The 22,309-nt window shown below is 43.4% G+C and overlaps 1 long non-coding RNA gene across 4 annotated transcripts in view; it reads right to left on the bottom strand.

The window, feature by feature from the left end:
* The window catches only part of LOC147996575 (uncharacterized), a 42,302-nt gene extending 24,136 nt beyond the window's left edge, over positions 1-18,166 (bottom strand). The window contains exons 1-2 of one of the 4 annotated variants that reach the window (XR_015677018.1): positions 17,874-18,166; positions 16,340-16,498 (exon numbers count right to left, since the gene is read on the bottom strand). This is a non-coding gene — a long non-coding RNA (uncharacterized LOC147996575). Of the gene's footprint in view, positions 1-4,304; positions 4,454-16,339; positions 16,499-17,873 lie in introns of those variants that run through there. The other 3 variants (XR_015677014.1, XR_015677020.1, XR_015677019.1) reach the window with 3 other exon arrangements.
* Positions 18,167-22,309: the final 4,143 nt, after the last annotated feature.

Raw genomic sequence — 22,309 nt, 5'->3', positions numbered from 1 at the left:
GCAGTGCTCGTAACTGATGGGATAGTTCTCCAGCCTAGGTGAATTCTCTTTCTGACCTATTTTGAATTCAGCTGTGTGCCTACCTACGCTCATTAAAGATTCACAAATGTGATCCTAGAGAGGAAGTACACAGAAACACCTGAAAATGATGCCCTTCAGATACTTGCTTTTGTTCTATCTTCCAATTCCCAGGACACAGAAATAGAAGGGGCTCCTAGATAACACAGAGAAGGGGGTTGGGGGAAAAATCAGGCGAAGCTTAAAATCTATCAAAGGAAAGTCATGCTTAGTACATAGCTTTGCTTTAAGACCAACCTGATGGCCTTCTGACATCTTTTTTAAGTGGGAAAGATAAGCAAAATTAAATGATCTTTACTGGGACAAGTTATTTAAGTGACTTCCTTTCAATTCCATAGTGGAACTTTAAAACAATGCCAGAGTTTTTAATTTTTAAAAAAATTAAGTTTTAATTTAAAAAAGTATGTGTTGACACTTCCTGCCAGTATATAAATGGTTAATGTACACATGAAAAGAAACACAATCTCTTATTCTTCAGGAAACTATCAATTAAAATCATGATATGTAGGAATACATTTTTCATGACTAAAATGCAACAGACAATGCCAAGTGCTGATGAGGTTGCAGACAAAAACAGGTAGAATTATGAATTGGTTCAAGTACTCCAGGAAACCTTTATGTTCTGTTAGAGCTGGGCCTCTGCATCCCAAGAACATCCTTTGATTCAGCTATGTCATTACAAAGAAATATGTATGCGTGCCCTAAAATCTGGAAGATTGCCAAAATGTCTATCAGTAGCAGAATAGGTGAATTGCATGCAGACTGCATGTGATGGACGCTTATTCAGAAACAAAAGTAAATATACTAAGTAAGCCATACAGGAAGGAATTATCTCATAATTCCATTTCCACAAAATAAAAAAATTTCAAACGTCTAAGATCTGAGAAGAGTAAATATTGGTTGATTTTGGGAAATGGATGGTATATTAGCTTACTCATTTCTCTGATTAAATACCCTATAAGAAACTTAGCTAAGTAAGGGTGTATTGTAGCTCACAGTTACAGCTCATCAGGGAAGAGAAGTCATGGCATTAAGGTAGGCTGTGTAGCCAAGAGTAACACTGTGTTTGCAGTCAGGAATCAGAAACACATGCATTCTGATACTCAGCAGGCCTCCTCCTATTCCCCCTCTGGAAATACCTCATAGGCAGACCCTCAGGTTGTCTCCAAGGTGATTCTAAACACCATCAAGTTCACAGTTAAGAGCAGCTATCATACGGGGACAGAAGGAAGGGTTAAAAGAGATTGCTGCACTTCTGATTCTGTATGCTCTGTTTCTTATTGTAATCATTGGGCTTCGTGAAAGTATTCCTGCTCAGGAGATTTTTCAAACTATATTTAAGATTTATACACTTTTCTTTAGATGCATACACATAGTAAATTATACTCCACTAAAACTCCCTAATAATTATCAGCAAGCTTATTTCTAGCATTTCTTATGATTTGGCACTTATGTCCCTCCAAAACTCACATTGAAATGTCTTCCCTCCTAGGGATGGTAATAAGAGATGAAGCCTCTGGGAAGTGATGCTCTGTGAGGGTTCTGCTTTCATGACTCGCATTAACAATGACTTTAGAGAGCTTCCTGTTCTCTGCTGTGGAAAGATATAGCATTTGTGCCCTTTTCACCTTCCTGCCATCTTGGAAACAAAGACACTGAATCCATTATTGCCAAGCAAGAGACGCCTAGTGGTGTAATATTGGCATAACGGTGACAGCAGCAACCAACCGCTTTCTGGTTGGATTTGAGGCTGATCCACAGAAGGGAATTCATGACTATTCTATATACATCTGTTAAAAAAGACTATGAGAAGACTGTAGGCCCTAGAACAGAATATACTACTGTTGTTCTGCTCATATTGCCAAACTCCCTTTTAAATATTTTTGTCACTATCATAGATCTGTGTCACTCTCAACCTTGATCCAAGAATTTCCATGTTTTGTAATGAGCAGAGGCCCATAACTGGCCAAAATACTGAGAACAAATGACTGTTGAGTGCCAGTCCTAAATGGAATATCAATATCAACCCCTACCCCACCCATCTAAGGCTTGGAGAATATTGTGGAAGGCAGGAAGGAAGATTATAAAAGCCAGAGGACGAGGAAGAACGCTGTGAAATACTATTTTCTGGATATGGCACGGCCATTCCACTCATGAGCATTCACAGGAGACCAAGCCAGTAAAACTTCCAGTATGGGAGAGAGCTGTGCTCCCTGTATTCTGCTTTACACCAGGCTTCTTCTTATCTCTTTCAGCACAAGCCTTGGCTGTAAGATTACGTTTCCTGACGTGCTTTTTTCTTCCCCATCTGTATATTTTGCATTTCTTTTCTTCCATGCTTGCTCAATTTCATTGTAGACCCATATAAGAGTGGTTACCAATAACCACGTGACAGAATCAGCACTAGGCTATCTTAAAATCTCCTCTGCTAACAAAATAATCCAAAACTTTTCACTTTAGCTCCTCTGGACAGATTCTCTGGACAAGGGCAAAGAGCAGTCACTTTCTTTGCCGTGTGTGTGTGTGTGTGTGTGTGTGTGTGTGTGTGTGTGTGTGTGTGTGTGTGTTTGTGTGTGTGTGTGTGTGTGTGTGTGTGTGTGTGTGTGTGTCTAACCCAGTTGCTAACCTGGGAAACCTCTTGAGTTGGGTCTGCATAGTCCACATGGCTCTCAGCAGTATTGCTGTTCAAGCTCCTACTAGGACGGCCCATCAAGACCTGCTCACAGCATCCAACTGCACTCCTAGTCCAAACTTCCAAAGTTTTCCTCATTCCTCCAAAAACAAAAACAAAAACAAAAACAAAATAACCTGGCCAGGCCTGTCACAACCATAGCCTACCTTCTGGTGCCAGCTTCTATCTTAGTTACCATTTTTATTGTACTTATCAGACACCATGACAAAGGCAATTTATAAATAAATTAATTAATAATTTATAAATTATTATAATTTATAAATTAATTTATTAATTAATCAATTAATAAGCTGGAGGTTAATTTATTAATAAGTTAATTAATTAACAAGTTGGAGGTTAATTAATACGTTGGAGGTTAATTTGGGGCTCACAGTTCCAGAGGATTTCGAGTCCATGACCATTGTGGCAGGAAGCTGGTGGCAGGTGGGCAGATATGGTGCTGGAGCGGTGGATGGAGAGTGTAGGTCTTCGTCCACAAGTCTGAGACAAAGAGTGAGCTATCTAGAAAGTACAGCTTCTGAAATCTCCAAGCCTACCCCCAGCGACAGACCCTTCCCACTAAACCCAGACCTCCTAGTCTTTTCCAAACAGTTCTATCAACTAAGGAACAAGTATTCAAATATGTGAGCCTGTGAAGGCCATGCTCACCCAAGCCACCACAGCATCTCACCTCCATCACCCAACCTTCCACAGGCGAGCATCTTCAAGCACTCTCTCCTCTTAGGCCTCACCTTTTGTCTCAGTAGCTGTTTATGTACTGAGAGCACCTCTCCCTTAGCAAACTCTCCTTCTGGGTATTGTCTGTTATTCCCCTAAAATTAGTTAATCCACAGGCTGCAAGTGTCCAGTTTCAATGGTGGCTGCCTGCCCTGTACTTGAGTTGTATTTTTTTCCTATACCCTAGTTGTTAGGCTCTTATAAGAGACAGGAACTTTTCTAATGTAAATGAACTAAGTCTGTCAGAGATGCAGATTTCTTAAGAGTATTGGGACTGGGGAGATGTATCCATGGGTAAGTGCTTGCCATTCAACCACGGGGACCAGAGTTGGGTAAGTGCTTGCCATTCAACCACGGGGACCAGAGTTTGAATACTCAGAATCTATGTAAAGTTGAGTGCAATAGCAGCATGCATCTGTAATCTCAGTCCTCGGAGGGACAAGATGGGAGGTTAAGACAGAAGAAAGAAGTTTGAAAGTTAGCTAGCTTGGCAAACACAGTGGTCAGCAACAAAAGACCATGGTTCAAACAAGGTAGAAAGTAGCCATGCCTAAAGTTACCCTCTGGCTTCCATGCATTCCTAGTTAGCAGCGCATGTCACCGCTATTCACACAGATCACTGCGTTCATGTGTGCACACATACACACACGTATCACCTATTCACACAGAGGTTTGGAATCTTAATGCTATTGTGCTACCTCATGCACCCCCCCCCCAAAAAATGAAACATAGGAATTTACTTAAAATATCTACCACTCAATATGCTCCTGCATCCATCTGACATACAGCTACTAAATAAACTGTGGATGCTAATTACCATAGAGTGGAGCCCTAATCTGGAGAGCTGATCAGAGAATGCAAATGCGTTGCCGTCTTTCTAAGTAGGGCAGGCGAACATAGCAAGAGAGCAGCTGACTGTTCTACCCCTTTGGCCTTTATTCTCCTTTCTGGTCCCCTGGGTGTAACAAATGTAAAAGAAAGTCTTTGCAGTTATAGATAGACCAGGAGAACGGTCTCCAGGGAGGGCTCGGTTAACCTTCATTAGTCGCTAACTAGTGCTCGCAGGTTGCTTCTAAATTAGGTTCAGTGGACTAGCGGCTCTCAGTCTTTCCATGCACGGTGACTGTTCTTGCTCCTGTGAGTAATCCCTTAGGAAGCCGCAGCCGTGATGATCCGCGAGGGGGTGAGAGCTAATCTCAGGACCGGAGGGGTTTTCAGGGTAATGGATTTTTTTTAATGTCATTTTTCAGCTAGGGATATAAAGTAATGATGTAGGATATCAGCCAATTAAAAAGATCTTCCAAATTAGAATCAAACAAAATGCTTTCCAAAAAAAAAACATAGCCAAGGGTTGTGGGTATGGAAATCATGACAGTCAGCCACCAGGCGTGGGGATGGAGGGAAACTGAGAACCACCTGCCCTGCTTCTCTCAGATTTCACTGCCTAGAAAAATCAAATGTCAGGCTTCTGGGTCCAGACACAGCTTCTCTAATTCACAGGACTGAAGCTTTCAGGGAATCGTTTCACTGTCGGGAGAGAGAAGGTTATGTGTACAGACACGTTTTGCTAAATTTGTAGATAGACACCGACCTTGATGTCCTGTTCAACCTTCCTAGAGAACAATTTTAAAATATGAATACAAAGGGCTGGAGAGATGGATCAGCAATTAAGAGAACTGACTGCTCTTCCAGAGGACATGGGTTCAATTCCCAGCACCTACATGGCTGCTCACAACTATCTCTAAGTCCAGTTCCAGGGGATGTGATGTCCGCATACAGACATATATGCAGGCAAAACTCCAATGCATATAAAAATAAATAAGTCTTTTAAAAGTATAAGTTCAGGAGTTGGGGATTTAGCTCAGTAGTAGAGCGCTTGCCTATCAAGCTCAAGGCCCTGGATTCGGTCCTCAGCTCCGGAAGAAAAAAAAAAGTATAAATTCAAAGTATTTAAGTGCGCCTATCCTGTGATGGAGAAATAGTGAATTTTGGACGTTAAGGGTAAAAACTCAGCTGACTTGTTGAAAAAAAAAAGGCATTGATTTGGACCAGCAAGATAGCCTCGTGGGTAAAAGCATTTGCTTCACAGCCCTGAACATCTCAGCTTGGTCTCTGGAACCCATGGTGGAAGGAGAAAACAAATTTTCAAATGTTGACCTCTGATCTTCATGAATCTGCCATGGCACACAAGAATCAGCATGCACATGTGACCACACACACGTTCCTAAAATCATACCTCTCTGAATATGTGTAGCAATGAGAAGTTAGGAAAAAACTCTACATGCGGGCTGGAGAGACGGCTCAGTGGTTAAGAGCACCGATTGTTCTTCCTGAGGTCCTGAGTTCAAATCCCAGCAACCACATGCACATGGTGGCTCACAACCATCTGTAATGAGATCTGATGCCCTCTTCTGCTGTGTCTGAAGGCAGCTACAGTGTACTCAATACAATAAAGTAAAATCTTAAAAAATAAATTTAAAAAAAAAAAACTCTACATGCCTGAGACTAAAAAACTGGCTAAGTCAGTTATTCCACAAATGTGTGCAAGAGTGTTTCCCAGCTCTACAAAGTGACATAGAAGCAAATGCACCTTTAGGAAAGGGGACTCTAAGAGGAGGCCACAAGGTCTAAACGGGGAACTGGGGACAGCATAGAGTCTTGGAGTGTATGTGACGTGAAACCAGAAAAGGAAATGAGGAAAGAAGAGGGTAGGAATGTGGAGGGAAGCAGGCAGGGGAGAGCAAATCAGAATAAAACATGATGTATATAAAAGGTCTCAATGAAATTTTTTGTATGGTGATTAAAACAATAAGAAGAGAAAACACATCTATTGTATATTTATTGCACGTTTACCCAAATGTAAGTCATGCTCCATTAAAATATAAATTCAAACAGATAAAATATGTATGATGTGCTAGATAAGCTTCTAAGTGTGTGTGTGTGTGTGTGTGTGTGTGTGTGTGTATGAGAGAGAGAGAGAGAGAGAGAGAGAGAGAGAGAGAGAGAGAGAGAGAGAGGCGGTATGGAGAGTAAGAGTATCCAGCTCTTAGAGAGATTTTTCTCCTAGGTTGAGAGGGCAGTGTAGCCCCCACTTTCTGTCCCTGCTTTTCTCCTAAGAATAGCCTAGATTCATAACAATGGAGGCTTTCGTTTAGGTTATGGGACTAAGCAGAGGAGAGGAGAGAAGAGAGCATGCAGTCACAAGATGTGATCCGTCAGACCTGGGAACTGTCTCTCAGTGAAGAAGAAATGGGGAACTAGTCTCTGCTTGGGGTTTGTTTAACTAATGGGACCAGGAGCCATTGGCTCAGACGGAAAAAGAAAGATGGATCAAGCTTTAGAGGGAACGTACTGAGCTATGATCTGGACATGTTGATTTCCAGGAATATCTAAACAAAGAGAGCAGTAAGGAATCAGGCTATGATAACCAGCAGAGGAGGCAGTGGAAGGCCAAAAGAAAGGGGGCGATTGGAGCCTCTTGGAAACACACAGTTCCTAAGGAGACTCTGCAGAGAAGCAATTTCTTCACGAGTGATTCAGTCGAGACTTTGATCTTAACTCAGAAGTGCAACTGTGGAGAGCTGCTTTGACTGGAATCGAGAAGAAGGATATGCATCCCGCTTCTTCCTTTGCCTGTCCTCTGTGGGCTGCCCCAGGATCTCTGAGAAATAGTAGAGAGAAATTATCTAGACCAGGAAACGAGAAAACCACCTTTCTCAGACCAAATTCACTCACCACCTATTCATTAATTAACACTTATGAGAACACAGACATATGTTTTTTAGTTATATCTGCTCCCATGCTATCATGGGAAGGTAGACTTGTGACAGGGACTGTGCAAGCCACAGATGTGAAATATGCACTCTTTGCTCCATAACACAGAAAAGATCACCAAGCCTTGATCCGGACTCACCCATCACTCCACCTTCCTGACTGTGGGTCAAATATGAGCTCTCAGTTGCTCCTCTAGCTGTGTGTCACCCTGCTGTCACTTCCGCTCTCCCATCATGGACTCCATCCTCTGGAACTATAAACTGAAAGACGCTCTTCATTCTGTAAGTTGCCTTGGTCATGATGTTTTGCAACAGCAACAAAAAAGTAACCAACACAGAACTTGGTACCAGGAAGCAGCCTATTATTTAAAGAATCCTACGACTATGTGCTGCTCTTTGGAGGATTGTGAAGGGCATTCAGACTTCAGATTAGAAAAGCATTTGGATGCTGCTAACAGAGGTCACCATGGTAGGAACTAGATGAGTTTCTGAAGGAAACAGGGTTAGTGACTAATCTGGAGACCATTCTTGTGATAATTTTGACAAGGAATGTGCTTGCTTTCTGCTCTTGTCCTGAGAACTTGCCTGGGGCCCGTTTTAAAGTAATGGACTAATCATTTCTTTGCAGAGATTTCAAGACAGATGAATACTAACTCCATCCAGTTGTTAGTAACTATTACTCTTATGCTGGTCTATAATGAGGAAAGCGGGGCCAAAAAAATATACAAAATATACAGTTTGAGAGAAAGAGCAGATTAGGGAATTTAGAGCTGGAGCCTTGGCTCGTTCTGAAAGAAATAAGGAGATTTCGGATCTGGTCTGTAATGGAGGGGATGGTCCTCTCAGGGCAATTCTCCCACCCAGCTTAAGCTTCCAGCTTTCAAAAAGAAAAGCGTGAGAGAATTTCTGCTCAAAAAGAGAAGAAAGAGAAAAAAGAAAACAATAAAACAAACAAAGAAAGAAAAAAAAACCAATAAATGAAAGCTACCACAAATGTGGCTCAAGGGGATCAGGATTTAACTCAAGAAGGTACCAAACTTTGCAGTGTATCTGGCTTCAGAGTCATGAGAGGCACATGAGTTAAGTGGTTGTGAAATCTCCCTCCACAGTCAAGGGGAGTTGCTGAGGCCAGGCAACGTATGGCAGGGCAATCCCCACTTAAAGGGCCTTAGAGGTCAAGAGGCCTTGAGTCCTCCCATTTGTGAAGAGGTAAAAGTGAAGTTTGCGTTGCATCTGAGACCCCAAGATGTTAGAGGCACCAGAGCCTTAAGATGTTTGCCCAGGAGCGCTGCTTACAAAGAATGGAACCTTTCCAAAAGGAAAGTGTGCTCTGCAGACAGCAAAGCTGGAGGGATGGAGCTTTCTGACATCAGAAATGGAGCTAGAGAATTTGATGTTTGCCCTTGCTGGTTTTTATTCCTGTCTTGGCCCCATATTTCCTGTCCACATTCCTTTCATTTGGAATGGTAATATATACTCTGTGTGATTGTATGTTGGAAGTGTATGTTTTGCTTTTTCATTTAACAGGAGGTTACAATTGAGAAATTGCCTTGAGTCTCAGAAGAGACTTTATACTTTTAAACTGGGCTGAGTTTGTCAAAAACGATGGGGACTTCTGAAGTTGGATTAAGTGTGATTTGCACTGTGATGTGCAGTAGTGTTTTTGAACTACTAGAGTGAATTCAGAGGACTCTGGCAGTTTAGACATCTTTTATTACTCACAATCCTCAGGGGCAGCCAGGAGACAAATATCCACACCACACCCACAAGCTCTAGCAATATTTACACAACCCATTCAAAACAGAAAGGACCAGGGCTGGTGCGCGAGGCTGTGTCAAGTAACTTCTGCTGGTCTAGCAGGCCTCATCCTCCTCTATCTTGTTCTACTCAAAGGAGGAAAGTAGCTCAAGAACCTCCTTCCACTTCAGCATTCACTCTTAGACTCTGCAGGGTGCCTGCAGTGACAAGGCACATTCCTGTGATTACCTCAGACCCTTCCTCTGGGATGTTTCTCACAGCAAACCTTAAAGTAAAGAAATCCAGGAGACTCTTGACATAGAACGCAATCTAATGAAGTGTTTCCATCCCGTCATCTTTTCCTATTCTACTGGCTTAAGGCAAGTCTTCAGTTCCACCTTGTACAGTTGGGAAGTGGTAATACAGGTTGGGGTGGCAGAAACCGAGGAGGCCATCTCAGAACTCCGCTGTCCCCAAGATCCTTTGAGGTGTATAGATGTATTAAATGAAACCATGTGTGTGAAGCCCTGAGCATGCACCCAGCAGGTGGCAAACACTTGACAATTATGTGTTGTCTCAGTTGACCGCCATATGATGTCAGCCACTTACAATGCACAGCCAAAGCATCCTTCAGTCTTCATTACTCCATTGGAGACTCACTTCTTAAAATTCATTCCAAGGACCTCCTGTCTCTCAGGTGTCATTTGTCTGGTTCCACTGCCAACTTGGCACTTGGATACAGGTCATGTTCTTAGCATAGGTGGTCATAAGGAGAAAAGCAGCTACAGTAAACTCATGAAAAGGTGTAAAAGTCATTGGCATCAGAATGAAGCCACTTGTGTCACCTCTACTTTTTAAAGGAAATAGAACTGGAAGTAGGGAAGAAATGATCTTACATACAGTTGCCCGATAATAGCTAGGACAATAGAGTCTTGCAGAGCTTCTCTGGAGGCCACCTCAACCTTGTACCAGAAGTACTTCTACAAGGGAATCTGCCCAGCAATGGCCTGTTCATCCTCCAATGGACACTACTTTTGTTATTGATCATACAACAAACAAACAATCACAAAAAATTGTTTCAAAAGTCTCTCGCTGGGGAATTGGTTTGTCACGAGTACCAGCACAAGCTCAGTGTCAAGATTAGCCTTTTCAGTGAGCTGGGTTTGACTGAAAGCACTTGCCTTAAGTGGACAAGTGATCAAGACAGATCACCAAGATCAAGCTGGAGCCTCCGCATATACACCCACACAGGTGCACACACTACTTCAGTTCTAAGGACATAGACACCATACATCCCCAGCCCTATCCCACATGTGTGAGTGCACACACACAGTGCAATGTGATCCTCATTTTTATTTTCGATTTTGCATTCTATCTATCTATCTATCTATCTATCTATCTATCTATCTATCTATCCCCCCATCATCTGTCAGAAGCTGGCTTGAAAATGCTGTAGTGGTAGAAAGAGCATTCAGCCTTAGGAAGAGAAAACAGAGAGAGACCCTGAGTCTACAGTGTGTACTAGCCAGACTGAGATCAGAGACAAGCTCCATTCTGCTGACTCATGAGAACACAGAGCCCAAAAGTTGATTGTGATGGTGGCTGACTGTCAACCTTACGGAATTGGGAAGCACCTAGGAGACATATTTCCAAACACAGCCATGAGGGATTTAAATTAGGTTAGTATCTAATCATGCCTGAGAGGAATTGTCCTGATTAGTTTAATTCAGGTATACAAATCCGTCATAGAAAGCAGTAGCGCCACTTTCTGGTTTTTGGTACTGCACTCCACAAAAGGAAGAAAGCTAGCCGAGCACGGGATGTGTTACTCCCTGCTTCTGACTTCGAGCGCAATGTCGCCAGCTGCTTCAGGCTCAGGAGTCGATACCATGATAGACTGCACCCTTGAGCTGTTTGCCAAAATCATTCCCTCTTCAGTTGCTCTTAGTCTGAAGATTTTATGACAGCAACAAGAAAAATCACTAAGACAGAGACAAGCAGAAGAGAAAAACCTTGGTTTCCCTAAATACCACCATGCCCAGACCTGGAGGTGGACACGAGGGGTGGTCTGGTAAGTGAGCAAGAGCAGTGAACAGGAAGTACATCAAGTACAATGGCACTATTTTATTAAATAAATAAATAAATAAAGCAAGCAAGCCTCTCTCAGAATGGAAAAGTGGGAGAGAGAAAGCTACAGAAACTTATATTTTCCCATATATATCACATTAATGATCATGCAGGATCACAATCAGGGACAAGAAATAAAGATGCCCAGAAGTCAGAAGAGCCCGTGTGACCACTAAAGTCTCCTGTGCGCAATTCCTGGTCACACAAAACAGACGCTGAATAACAGCAAAGAACACCACACTAAGTACTTTCACACTGTATTTCAGGTGCGTTCTGTATAGGAAACCTTGGGGGGAAAACAATGTCTAGATGCTTCTCTGTTACCTTTTATTTATAGTTTAATATGTGTGTATATACATATATATGTGTGTGTGTGTGTGTGTGTGTGTGTGTTCATATATGTATGCAGTAGTTAACAATACCATATATATGAGTGATTTAGATTGGGTTATATAATATATATATTAGAATCCTTGGAAGTGGATGCCCATCTGGGCATGTATAAACACACACACACACACACACACACACACACACACACACACACACACACACACACACAGAGTCTCAAGTGAGTTTAAGCAAACAAAAAAGCCAGTAACACATCCAGGCAAGTCTGTTGTATCATATCCCTAGTTAGCTCCTGGGCTAATGCTATCCCTTTTGAGAAGCTTTCCTGGTTACGGCCTTTCTCTCCTCCTGACTAACAGGATTAAACCAGCATACATCCTCAAAGCCCTTTGCTGGAGATTCTATGCCTAACAGTCACGTTGAGTTAGAAACTGCCTACAAATCACTGGAGCTATGATGAGTGTAAGGTTTCCTGTTATAATATTTTCACCTTCAAGTCTTTGTCTTTCAGACTTTTTAAGCAGGAGTTTGGTCTGTGATTAGTATCTGAAGCAGTTTTAAGAATGCAGGGCATCCAGACACTGTCTGGTCATTAAAGTTTCCATCCCATTGCATTCTCCAACTTGTTTTCTATGCCTTCCAATCAGCCAGGACGTACTTGTCAAGTGGAGCCATGCTGGGAGGCAAAACCAATGCAAAATGCCTTTTAAAGTCTTGAGTTCCGTCCGGGGAAAATGAATTTAATGTCTTCAAAGGGTGAGAACGACACCCCACCCCTATCCCCTGAATCCCAAGTGTGTGTCACTGATAAGAAATTTGGAGGCAGTTAGGAAAAAGAGAGACGGACAGACCAGAGAAACATGAGCAGAAGCATGGACACGCTCCTGAGCCTTCTTCATGGAGGATGGAGCTCTAGCCTCCAACCTTCCCTTCATGCAGAGCACCAGGTCGCCTGAGCACGGTGTTGTTGTGAATGCCCACAAGCCCTAAATGTGCCTTTCCTAAGAAACTGTGTGGAGAACAATTCCTAGAACAGTAGTGAGCAGCTTCTTCATTTCTCCAGAGCCTTTTGAAGATAAGACATGAGCAAATGTCAGACTCAAATGGGTGGCTCGAGAACGATAATTTTAGTTGACTGTTTGGAACTGAATGCCCGTCCGGGCACGTACGAGCACACAGATATCTGTTGCCTCTGGTTGCTGGAGAAGAGCAGGTGTCTAAACAAAGCTACTGCTAGTCAAACTGAATTAAAATGACACTGTACCCTGTCACAGCCCTGGGGATTAGTGTGCATGAAGCAGGCCCAAGATTACCTTCTTTCCAGATGGCTTTTGAGGACATCTGTACTTAATTAATTGTCATAGTCAATGGCCACATCTAAGGGTGACCTTTTGTACCCAAAGGGTCACAAAGTTGTGAGAACATAACCCTAGGAATATCAATGTTCCAATATAAAAAAGGTTATAAATAATATTTTACATAGTGATAACCATGTATATAATAATAGATAACTGATAATAAGCATAATAAATAAAAGTAAATACACAAGAATATAAAATGTACAACCTATTTGGATGAAAACCACATGACTTCTCTAAGCCATAATGCAAAATGAGTTTTTTTTCAAATAGGGTGAGCTGAAGATACAACACACTTTGGTTGCAGGACACATAAAATCAAACTAGAACTCGCTGGGAACTCTTTCCCCTGGTGGCTAGCGTTCATAAAGCAAGGGATGCTATGTGGGCTGTTGTGTGGAGAAAAGCCATTAGTTGACGTAACTGCCACTGAACCCCACATGAGAACAATACTAACCTGCCAGGCCAAGTATGCAATTCCGGCATGACTGGCGTAGCAATGACCAACTCCATCTGAGGTCTGCTCCACAAGACAGAATCCTGTTACTGTAAGCCCACTCAAAAGCCCCAAAATGGGGAGGCGATAGGCCCTAGAAGGGAAGCCACTGCATGTGTCTTGCTAAATGGACATCTGGTCAAACTGCCTTCTAAATATGTTTATACTCAGATTTGTGCTGCTTTCACCGTGGTCGGAGAAGTTTCTTTTTGCAGTAGACAGTGGTTAACATGGAGACGCATAACCGGCCAACATTCTAACAATACTGACAACTGAGTACTCAGTCCTAAATGAGGTGTCTCTATTAATTTACCCAAGGACTGAGGAACATCCCAGAAGAAGAGAGGAGGGACTGTGAGAACTGGGGCATGAGGAAAAGTATTATGTGATGCCGTGCCATGACCATCACACTTACAAACTCACAGCAGCTCTAGTTAAAGTCAACATTCCAGTGCAGAGGAAGGAGGGGCTCCTGAGGCTGCACCCCAGCTTAGAAGCTGATAACTGTTGGGGAGGATTGTTTTTTGCTGTGCAGGTAACACTAAGTGGACTCAGGGAACTTGAAGAAGAAAGAGAACAAGGAGGAGGAGGAGGAGGAGGAAGAGGAGGAGGAAGAGGAGGGAGAGGAGGAGGAGGAAGAGGAGAAGGGAGAGGAGGAGGAGGAGGAAGAGGAGGAGGAGGAAGAGGAGGAGGAGGAAGAGGAGGAGGAGGAGGAAGAGGAGGAGGAGATAATGAAAGCCAGACTAAGGGTGGACTTTGTTCCTTATGGATAGATAATAAGGAATTAATAAAGGTTTTTGAGCTGCTCTGAGGTATGCTGCTAGGGTCGTGAATGGTGAGCTAGAGGTTTTTGTTTGCTTTGTTCTGTTCTTTAAACCGATTAAGACCAGAAATCTCCACGTTCTTGATCTGATGTAACAGAGGCTGGAGCTGCTTCAGAAACAGTGAGAACAGCTAGGGAGATCACTCCTAGTGTGTGAGAAGAATGACTCAAGCAGAGGAACGGCCCGTGCTGTCAGGGCAGTGCACACCCCACACTGTGGAGCAGTGACTGTGGCTCACTTGGCATCGGTGAGAGATGCCCACCTGAATCCTCACATGGCATTTAACAGCGTGATGCCTGTTGGGTGAGGGGCTGGTACACGTCTAGGGTGAGAGTCCGTTTGTTTGGGGTCATTTGTTGACTTTGAAAGTGACCTTTTAGGTAAAATTAAGGTGGTTTCTTGCCTTGGAGAATCTTCCAAATTAGGGACAAGAGGGTGAAAAATGTCCTCAGAGGTCGAACATTTTCTAGAAAGTTTCGGCAGCAAGGTGAGTGTTTCATGTTGTATGTTAAACACACACACACACACACACACACACACACACACACACACACACACACGTGTGAAGCACATAATTTTACCTTTTAAAGGTGAGATGAGCCTTTAAAAGGCTGATGGCTGACATGAAGCTGCATTTATTTGTATTTCAGCTACAATGGCCCTTTATTTACGACGACAACTGCCTTTGGTGTGTTATAAGAGACTGTTAATTGCTTTTCAATTGCTAGGACCAAAATACCTTACAAAAATAGCTTAAGGGAAGACAGACTCATCATGGCTCATGATTTTCAAGGGTTTAGCTCACCAGAACATCATGGTAGTGAGAGCATTTGGGAAGCCATTTTTTTTCTTCTAAGTAAACAGGAAGCAGAGAGAAGTAGCACATAGGAAGTGGACAGGATAAGATATGGCCCTGGGGACACGTCCAAATTGATATGCATCTTCTAACTCATGTCCTAATAATGACATATGAATCACGAAAACTTTGCCTTTTGACTAGATCAGAAAGTACGATCTCCTTGGCTCTGGGAAAACACTACAGACACATCCAAGACTTGAGCTTCATTAACTGACAAATTACCCATCACAAATAGGTTTGTCTTGTGTTTAATTCTAAGCATCCCAAGGATTCTACCGTGTGTAGGGAGTGCAGCTGTCATTGCGAAGCACAGTAATATCTCAGTAACACATCACTGAGCCAAGTCCCCTTTCCTTGGGGGCAGAATAGCAAGACAGCCCTCAGAAAAACAGTCTGCCAAAAGTGACCAGAAGTAACCTGTTACATGGAAAGTTTGATGAAGAATTGGAGATAAGGACACTTAACATCTTCATTAACTTCTAGAAGGATCACTCACGTGTCACCGAAGTATTTACTGGTTGAAACTGTCCAAACACTAAATTAGAATTATTATTGCAACTTTGCCTGACATACAAGGATCTTGACTATATTGGATGATACACTTTGCTTTCACTGAGTGTTGCTGTCAAATTATAAAAGAAACAAGCTGTCTTTTACCCTAGGTCTGGCACCGAAGTGCCCCAGGATATCTGATAGACGTCTTCATCTCAGTCAGCAAAGCCTCTCACCTGCTCTGCTCCATCCCATATCACACTGCCGATGGCCTCTTTCTGAGCCTGGCAACAATCTCTCTACCCATCCAGTTCCCAAGGCAGGCTGCCACCGTGCCGGAAATATATATCCCAATTTCGTGGCACCTTAGTGTCCCAGCCGCCACATGCTCTCTTAAACTTAATTTGCCACAAGAAAGGACACACAACACAATAACCTCTGATCCAATTGGTAAGATATAATTGCCCACTTAAACCTACAAAGCCCTGTCCATATCCATCCCTTAAGAACATTCATAACAGCCTGTAAATACAGAGTGGAATCTTAACACCTGCCTCCATGTGCTCCAGTCTCTTCCTCCCTCTAAAACTTTTCTCCCGCCCATCCTTCCTTCTCGTCCAATGACAGGCCTCGTTCTATCTTGTTCCTGCGTTCACCCGTATGACATCCTACAACTGAGTGCAAAATACTTTGATAAAAACATTCTTGCATGACACAAACCAAAACATAGAGCAGATTTGATACCCGGCTGTGAAATTTTCATGCTTGTTCAGTTGTTGAACAAACGTGTTCAACAGTGTGTGGACCACTGATCCTTTTCTGGTGGATGACTTACCTTCGCCTCAGATCCCCGCGTTGGTGCGTGCAAGTGTCTATCCTTTGCCTCCACCCACAGCACTTCCGTAAGTTGCCGTATGAGAGATTATATTGATCTTCAAACAGCTCTGAATTCCTGCATTATTCCTTCACGTCATGCTTTGAAGAAAGAAAATCACTGGAAAAGAAACGGCCTCCTCAGAGGTCAAACATTTTCTAGAAACTTTCGGTAGGGAGGTGAGTGTTATATGTTATATGTTAAATAACACACACACACACACACACACACACACACACACACACGTATGAAGCGCATAATTTTAAAGGTGAGATGAGCCTTTCCACCTGATGGCTGACACGAAGTTGCATTCAGTAAATTTAAATTTAGTAAATTTACAATTTCTTTTCCATGATTTCTAGAGAGTTTCCACAAACCCAAGGTGGGAGGGTTTGGTTTTTTTGTTTTTTTTTTTTTTTTTATGAGTGTTTTCAACAAGACTGAGTTTTGCCCATGTATTTGGTCCTAAAGCCAAGCATTCAGAACATGTGAACTTTGAAAAAAGAAACTAGGCACATTTTCTATGAAAGCGATAAATATCCTGGTTTTCTTACTGTCTGTGGTAAGGCACCAGGGGACAAACTCAGAAGTGCACCAGAAGCCTGAGGACTTTCGATAAGCTCTTTGGGCCTCAGCTCAGGTAAGATCCTTAACATCACTGCAGACAAGAATCTCAGATGAGCCAAGCTGAGACTAGGGAGCGGCAGGCCCACCTACAGGCAGCGCTGTAGGCTTCACAGAGCAGGTCCATTTCAGTGTCCTAACAAGGGCTAATTCACTACTTTTATAGGTATTCAACTTACGGCTAAAGAGTTACTGGGAAAATTTGTTCTCCTTCCTCCAATTTCCGATAAGAGATGGCAGCAGGGCCGCCGTAGGGGTGCCAAGGAAGGATTGCAATCTGATAAAATATAACCTTGCGCCACAAGGGTTACGAAAGGGCATTGAGGTACATCTTTTACTGTAAATGGGGTGATTCTTAGAAAATTGCGGGTTTATGAGAGAAAGGTCATATCAGCTAGTCTTATGCTTAGCTCACTGCTATTTTAACATTCTCTTTTGAGAAACATCTTTATATATATATTTAAAAGCGACCACAGGCTTTGTGTATGCAGCCTTCATAGCAGTTGTCAGTAACGGTGTTGCGATTCTTGGTGCCTCGCTACTGTGGGGCTTCAAGAGACTATAGAGTATGGGGCTCTCTTCCCTTCCTGTCTCCCTATAATTTTCACTGCCTTTCCATCCTGCCTTCTCATCGTGAATGGGAATGATCTCGGATACTGATGCCTCTCCTGAGATACACGTTCCCCTGACTCCAAGTCAGTGTGGCATCAGGGAAGTGTGTAAGATTTGCATCCACGTCAGAGCCTTGAATGCTCTCACCACCTCAAGCCCTCCCTTCCCGATGCCAGCTCATTCCCGACAGGTCGCCTCTCTTACGAAATCTTGTCCAGATCTGACAGCCCCTGCAGGCTGCACACTACTGAAGACACACCTCCAGAGCACGCTGCTTCCCACACACCCCGCTGAGGTCCGAAGACTCTGGATACCAGCGTTGTGGGTTTTCATACATGTCTCTCAGAAATCAGCTTCTTCATGGTCGGTGTCCATAAACCAATCCATTCTATAGATGGTCTGGAGGAGAGTCCCCCAGGATCAAATGACCCTGCTCTCTGAAATTCCCTTACAGAGCAATGCCAGAGCCAGGTTCACAAGATAGGCCCCCAAGGAAATGGGTCAGCCCGCAGGCAAGCTCCGGGAAATGGAAGCTCGGCCCTGGGCTCAACTGCTGGGGAGAACTTTGAGTCCGGCTAAATATAGCAACCAAGCTGGAAAACAGCCAGTGCTGGGGACCCAGCTCTGTGACTAACAGGGGACTCTAAGAGTCTTAATTGCCACAGGTGGTCTGCAAGGCTCTTTTAACTCTCTTCCCAGAATACATGATTAGTGAGTCTAATTCCTATTGTTGATTCAATAGTCATAAAATTCAGGTTGAAAAGAGGTTGTGGTGAGGGGGATGGACGAGGAAGGGGAAGTTACTCTTTGGAAGGAGAACCTTCCGATGATTATGCAAAGTTATTTTCTTAAAAAATTCCTTACGGGGTCATTGTATTTCATAAAGCCGAGCAAGGCATTTGTCTTTCTGTGGTTCTCATTCCCTACAGGTATGGAATGGGACTTCTGGGTCTGCCTCCTATTCTGAGATCTCTGTATCCTGGTGGCGCTTGTACCATTCAGAGGAAGAGAATCTAACCTGTAGGGAAGAGGGGTCCCTTCATCACCCACAGGGAGTCCTGTCTCATGAAGCCCTCTCCCATGAGGGCTTGCTTCAAAGGGTTAACAGGGGGTGCAGTAAGTGAGCCCCACTGAGTGTACCTTTAAGGAATTTTAATATCTAAATAATCCTCTTGAATAATTTAGGTGGCAATTAAATTATGCAGTCACCTTCACTGCATATGAAATTCACTGGCCAAACAATTTGATATAGAATATCAGATATCAGTTACCAAGCACAGGGTAGTGTTAGTTTTATAAAGATTAGTAGCTGGGCCAGGTGGCTCAGGCCTATAAATTCTAGCTATTTCAAAAGCTGAAGCAGGAGGATTGCAAACTGAAGAACTACCTTGGGCTACAGAATGTGTTGAGGACCAGCCTGGGCAACTTAGTGAAGCCCTGTTTCAACATTTAATAAATAGATAGACAGACAGAAGGACAGACAGACAGATGGGCGGACAGATAATAGGGCTGTGGTGTAGCTCAGTGGTAGAGCAGCATCTGCTGTGCATTTGGGAGACACTGAGTTCAGTCTCTAGAACCACAAAGGGGAGAGAAGGGAGCATCGACCCTATGAGATAAGTCACAGAGAATAACTCACTATATTGACTACCAGGAATATGGAGGGGTAACTCTGTTCTTAATTAACGTTTCAAATATCCCCCAATTTTTTTTTTCATTTGCTTGACTGTTGATTTAAAGTAAATTCGCCTTCTTCGCTGCAGGTGAGTGAGGTCAGGTGACATTGTTGTCCAGCTCTGACACACCGCCATTGTTTGTGTTCTTGTCTGTGGTCCTCTGGCCTTAGTGTCTCTTTCACTACCTGTGTAGGGGAGGTGAGTACCCTCCCACATCCTCAGCTAGGATAGACAAAACCTTGACGGGAGAAAAGAAGAAAAAGGAAATGAGTGGTTAATACATGCATACAGGGCCCTTCATCACAAAAATGGAGACAAAAGAAGCAGTCAGGGCCAAAGGCTTACTCCCTGAGTTTGACTTGAGTGGTAAATTACCTAGTGTGTCCAGACAAAGGTGCTTAGGCAAGGCCTAAGCCTTTAACAATGGCTGGCAAACAGATTTCTCTTGGTCTCAACTCCCTCATTGTTACCAAGGAAGCAGCAGTCCCTCCTGTGAGTTCTTAGGCACATTTATAAAAGAGTTTAAAAGCTGACTTAGAAAGAAGCACAGGAATCATTCTATTTGAGTTTGAAAGAAAAACCAAAGGGCGGGCAAACTATAAATTTAGGTGGCACGAGGAAAGAGAAGACAGAAAGCTTTGAAGTTGGGCCTGGAGCTCAGGAGGCTGGTGAGGAGAAGGGCGCATCTTCAGAGAAACAGTGAGAAAGCCCAGGGCTTCAGAGAAAGTGCTTACTTGTAGGCTTCGGGCTAGTATCCAAAAAGATAAAGAGAAAAAGAAAGAAATGCTAAGGGCACCCCGTTTTAGTCTCTTGTATTCCTAGACAAAGGTTTCACTGGGGTCACTTGGTCAGAAATAGAAACGGTGTTAAGCCTCCTGAGAATAGTGAACTAAGGGGAAAACCCCAAAGCCCTGTGTCACAAGGATGGTGACCTTTTACAGGGCAATTACATAACATCTGAGAGTCAGTTTTGCTAATGTCCTTTTAGTGAAAGGAAGCCCAGGTGGGGAAGGTTTCCACACTCTGCCAACTCTGTCCTAGGTTCATCTTGACGCACTGTGTTTTCTGCAGCCCTGGGTCTCCTGTAACCCTGGTTCTGATTTTTCTGATCATTTTTCTTTCTGATACAGGAGGAACCTTTCATGTGCTTTTAGAAGACAAATGGGGGAAGCCCCTCTTAAATCTGCTGTCTGTCAAGAGCCTTTAACTCAAAATAATCAATATCTCATAGTGGTATGAGGGTGCGGCATATTCTGCATGTCTTACCTACCCCTAATTCAGCAGTCATATGGGATGTAGTGTGCTGTGAAACACACTTAGAACTAAATTGTTAAGAGATTTCTTGAAAAGCCTTTAAATTGAGTTTTCCAACGACAAGTTGAAGAAAGTAAAAACCAGCAAATCTGAATCGTGAACACTCTCTCTGTCCTCCTCTCGTTCACCCTTGACCATTAAATTCCTGCAAAGGCAGAAACATGATCCTCCTCCACAAGCACTTTTCCCTCCGTTCCTTTGCTCTGTTCTTGTTCATTCAAGTCTATTCCTTCATGTTTCCTGCTAAGACTCCTGGTGACCTCTGAGGCTGGGTAGGCAGTCTTGTCTTCTTTGCTTAGGGCATTCTAACCATAATCCCTGGAGGTCACTGCTCTGCAGAGGGACATAAAGAGCTGTGTGGGAGGCAAGGATGGGATAGCCTAGGCTTGTGGATCTAGACTCAGCTGCAATCTCTGATGGAAGCCACAAGAAGACATACTTTGCTTTGGGTGCTGTGAGCAGCAGACCTCAGGTTTCCTTCTGTCGTATCTTCAGGCCAAACCTTCTTCGAGGCTGACTGATTTGAACTTCAATAGCTGTGGGGTGTTTGGATTGTTCCAAGCCCAGAGCCAGAGTATCTTGGGCCATCTTTAGTCCTCTGAATAAGCATATATTGCTTCTACTGGGCCTGTCCTAAAGGCTTAATGACCGTTAGGGAAATCGTTTGGAATGTACACACAGCCTTGGTTTTTCATTGGAATGTATTAACTCTTGGCAGATGACTAGCTTCCACCAACTCAAAAGCTAAGGTTGTCATCAGGGAGCACCTGAGGCCCACAACGGGCATTTCTCCATTCTGCTGTAACCTGCCTTTCTGATGATGTTTCCACTGACAATTCTTTGTTCTGTTACTCTAAACTCTTAGTGAAACTTCCTCCATGTTGAAACATGGAATTCGGGGATAACCTAGTTCCATGTTCCTGGGCTATGGCTGCTAGGATTTGGCTCCAGAATAAATGTTCTCTTCCCTCCTTGAGGAAAGCTGTGTTTTTGCATTGACAGTTTATAGGGGGCTTCATAAAGGAAGGTGGAGGTGTGGATGAACGTTCATCTAGTTCTGTCTCTCAACTGCTACAGACACTAAAGAAGCTCTCCCATGGATTCTCCTGCCCTGATCTTGAAAATTCTATGATCAGAAGGTCAAATCTCCCCTAATGTCACTGTTAGCCACTTTAGGAGGGAGGTCACAGCCTGGTCAGTGAGCTACACTAAGGAGCCAGCAATAGCCAAGTGCCTCAGGAAATAAAATAAAATAAAAAAGAGCTCTACAGGAAGGACTCGATTTGTATTACTGTTGTTGAGCATGTCCAACAGGGATAAAATAAATGGCTATTACCCACTGAGCATCCCTAAGGTGGTCCATACTCTTTTTCTCTTCCTTTCCTTAACACAGAGTTCACAGTCTACCTCCAGCTAGCTGACCTTCAGCCTTCTGGAGTCAAGAACTGTCTTCTCCCGGGTAACTATGTCTTGCCTTTGTTTCAAATATAGGAGCTGTGAAGAACCATCCTGCCTCCATCTTACCAAGGGACATGCAGGGGGAACGACAAATGGCTTTAGAACTCATGGAATGCAGCCTACGGGTTGCCACAGCCATATGGGTGGGCCCTTGGTGTGGCGTGGCCCCTAGTGTTGGGATTTAAATCTCAGCTTGTGTCCAGACAAAGCACACCAAGCCAACATGGTTCCATGTGGAAAGGTTTAA

The sequence above is a fragment of the Rattus norvegicus genome, chromosome 2, assembly GCF_021556685.1.
Source record: "Rattus norvegicus strain SHRSP/BbbUtx chromosome 2, alternate assembly SHRSP_T2T, whole genome shotgun sequence".
Taxonomy (NCBI): Eukaryota; Metazoa; Chordata; class Mammalia; order Rodentia; family Muridae; genus Rattus; species Rattus norvegicus.
The sequence above is the reverse complement of the archived record's forward strand: the minus strand, read 5'-3'. Positions and strand labels throughout refer to the sequence as shown.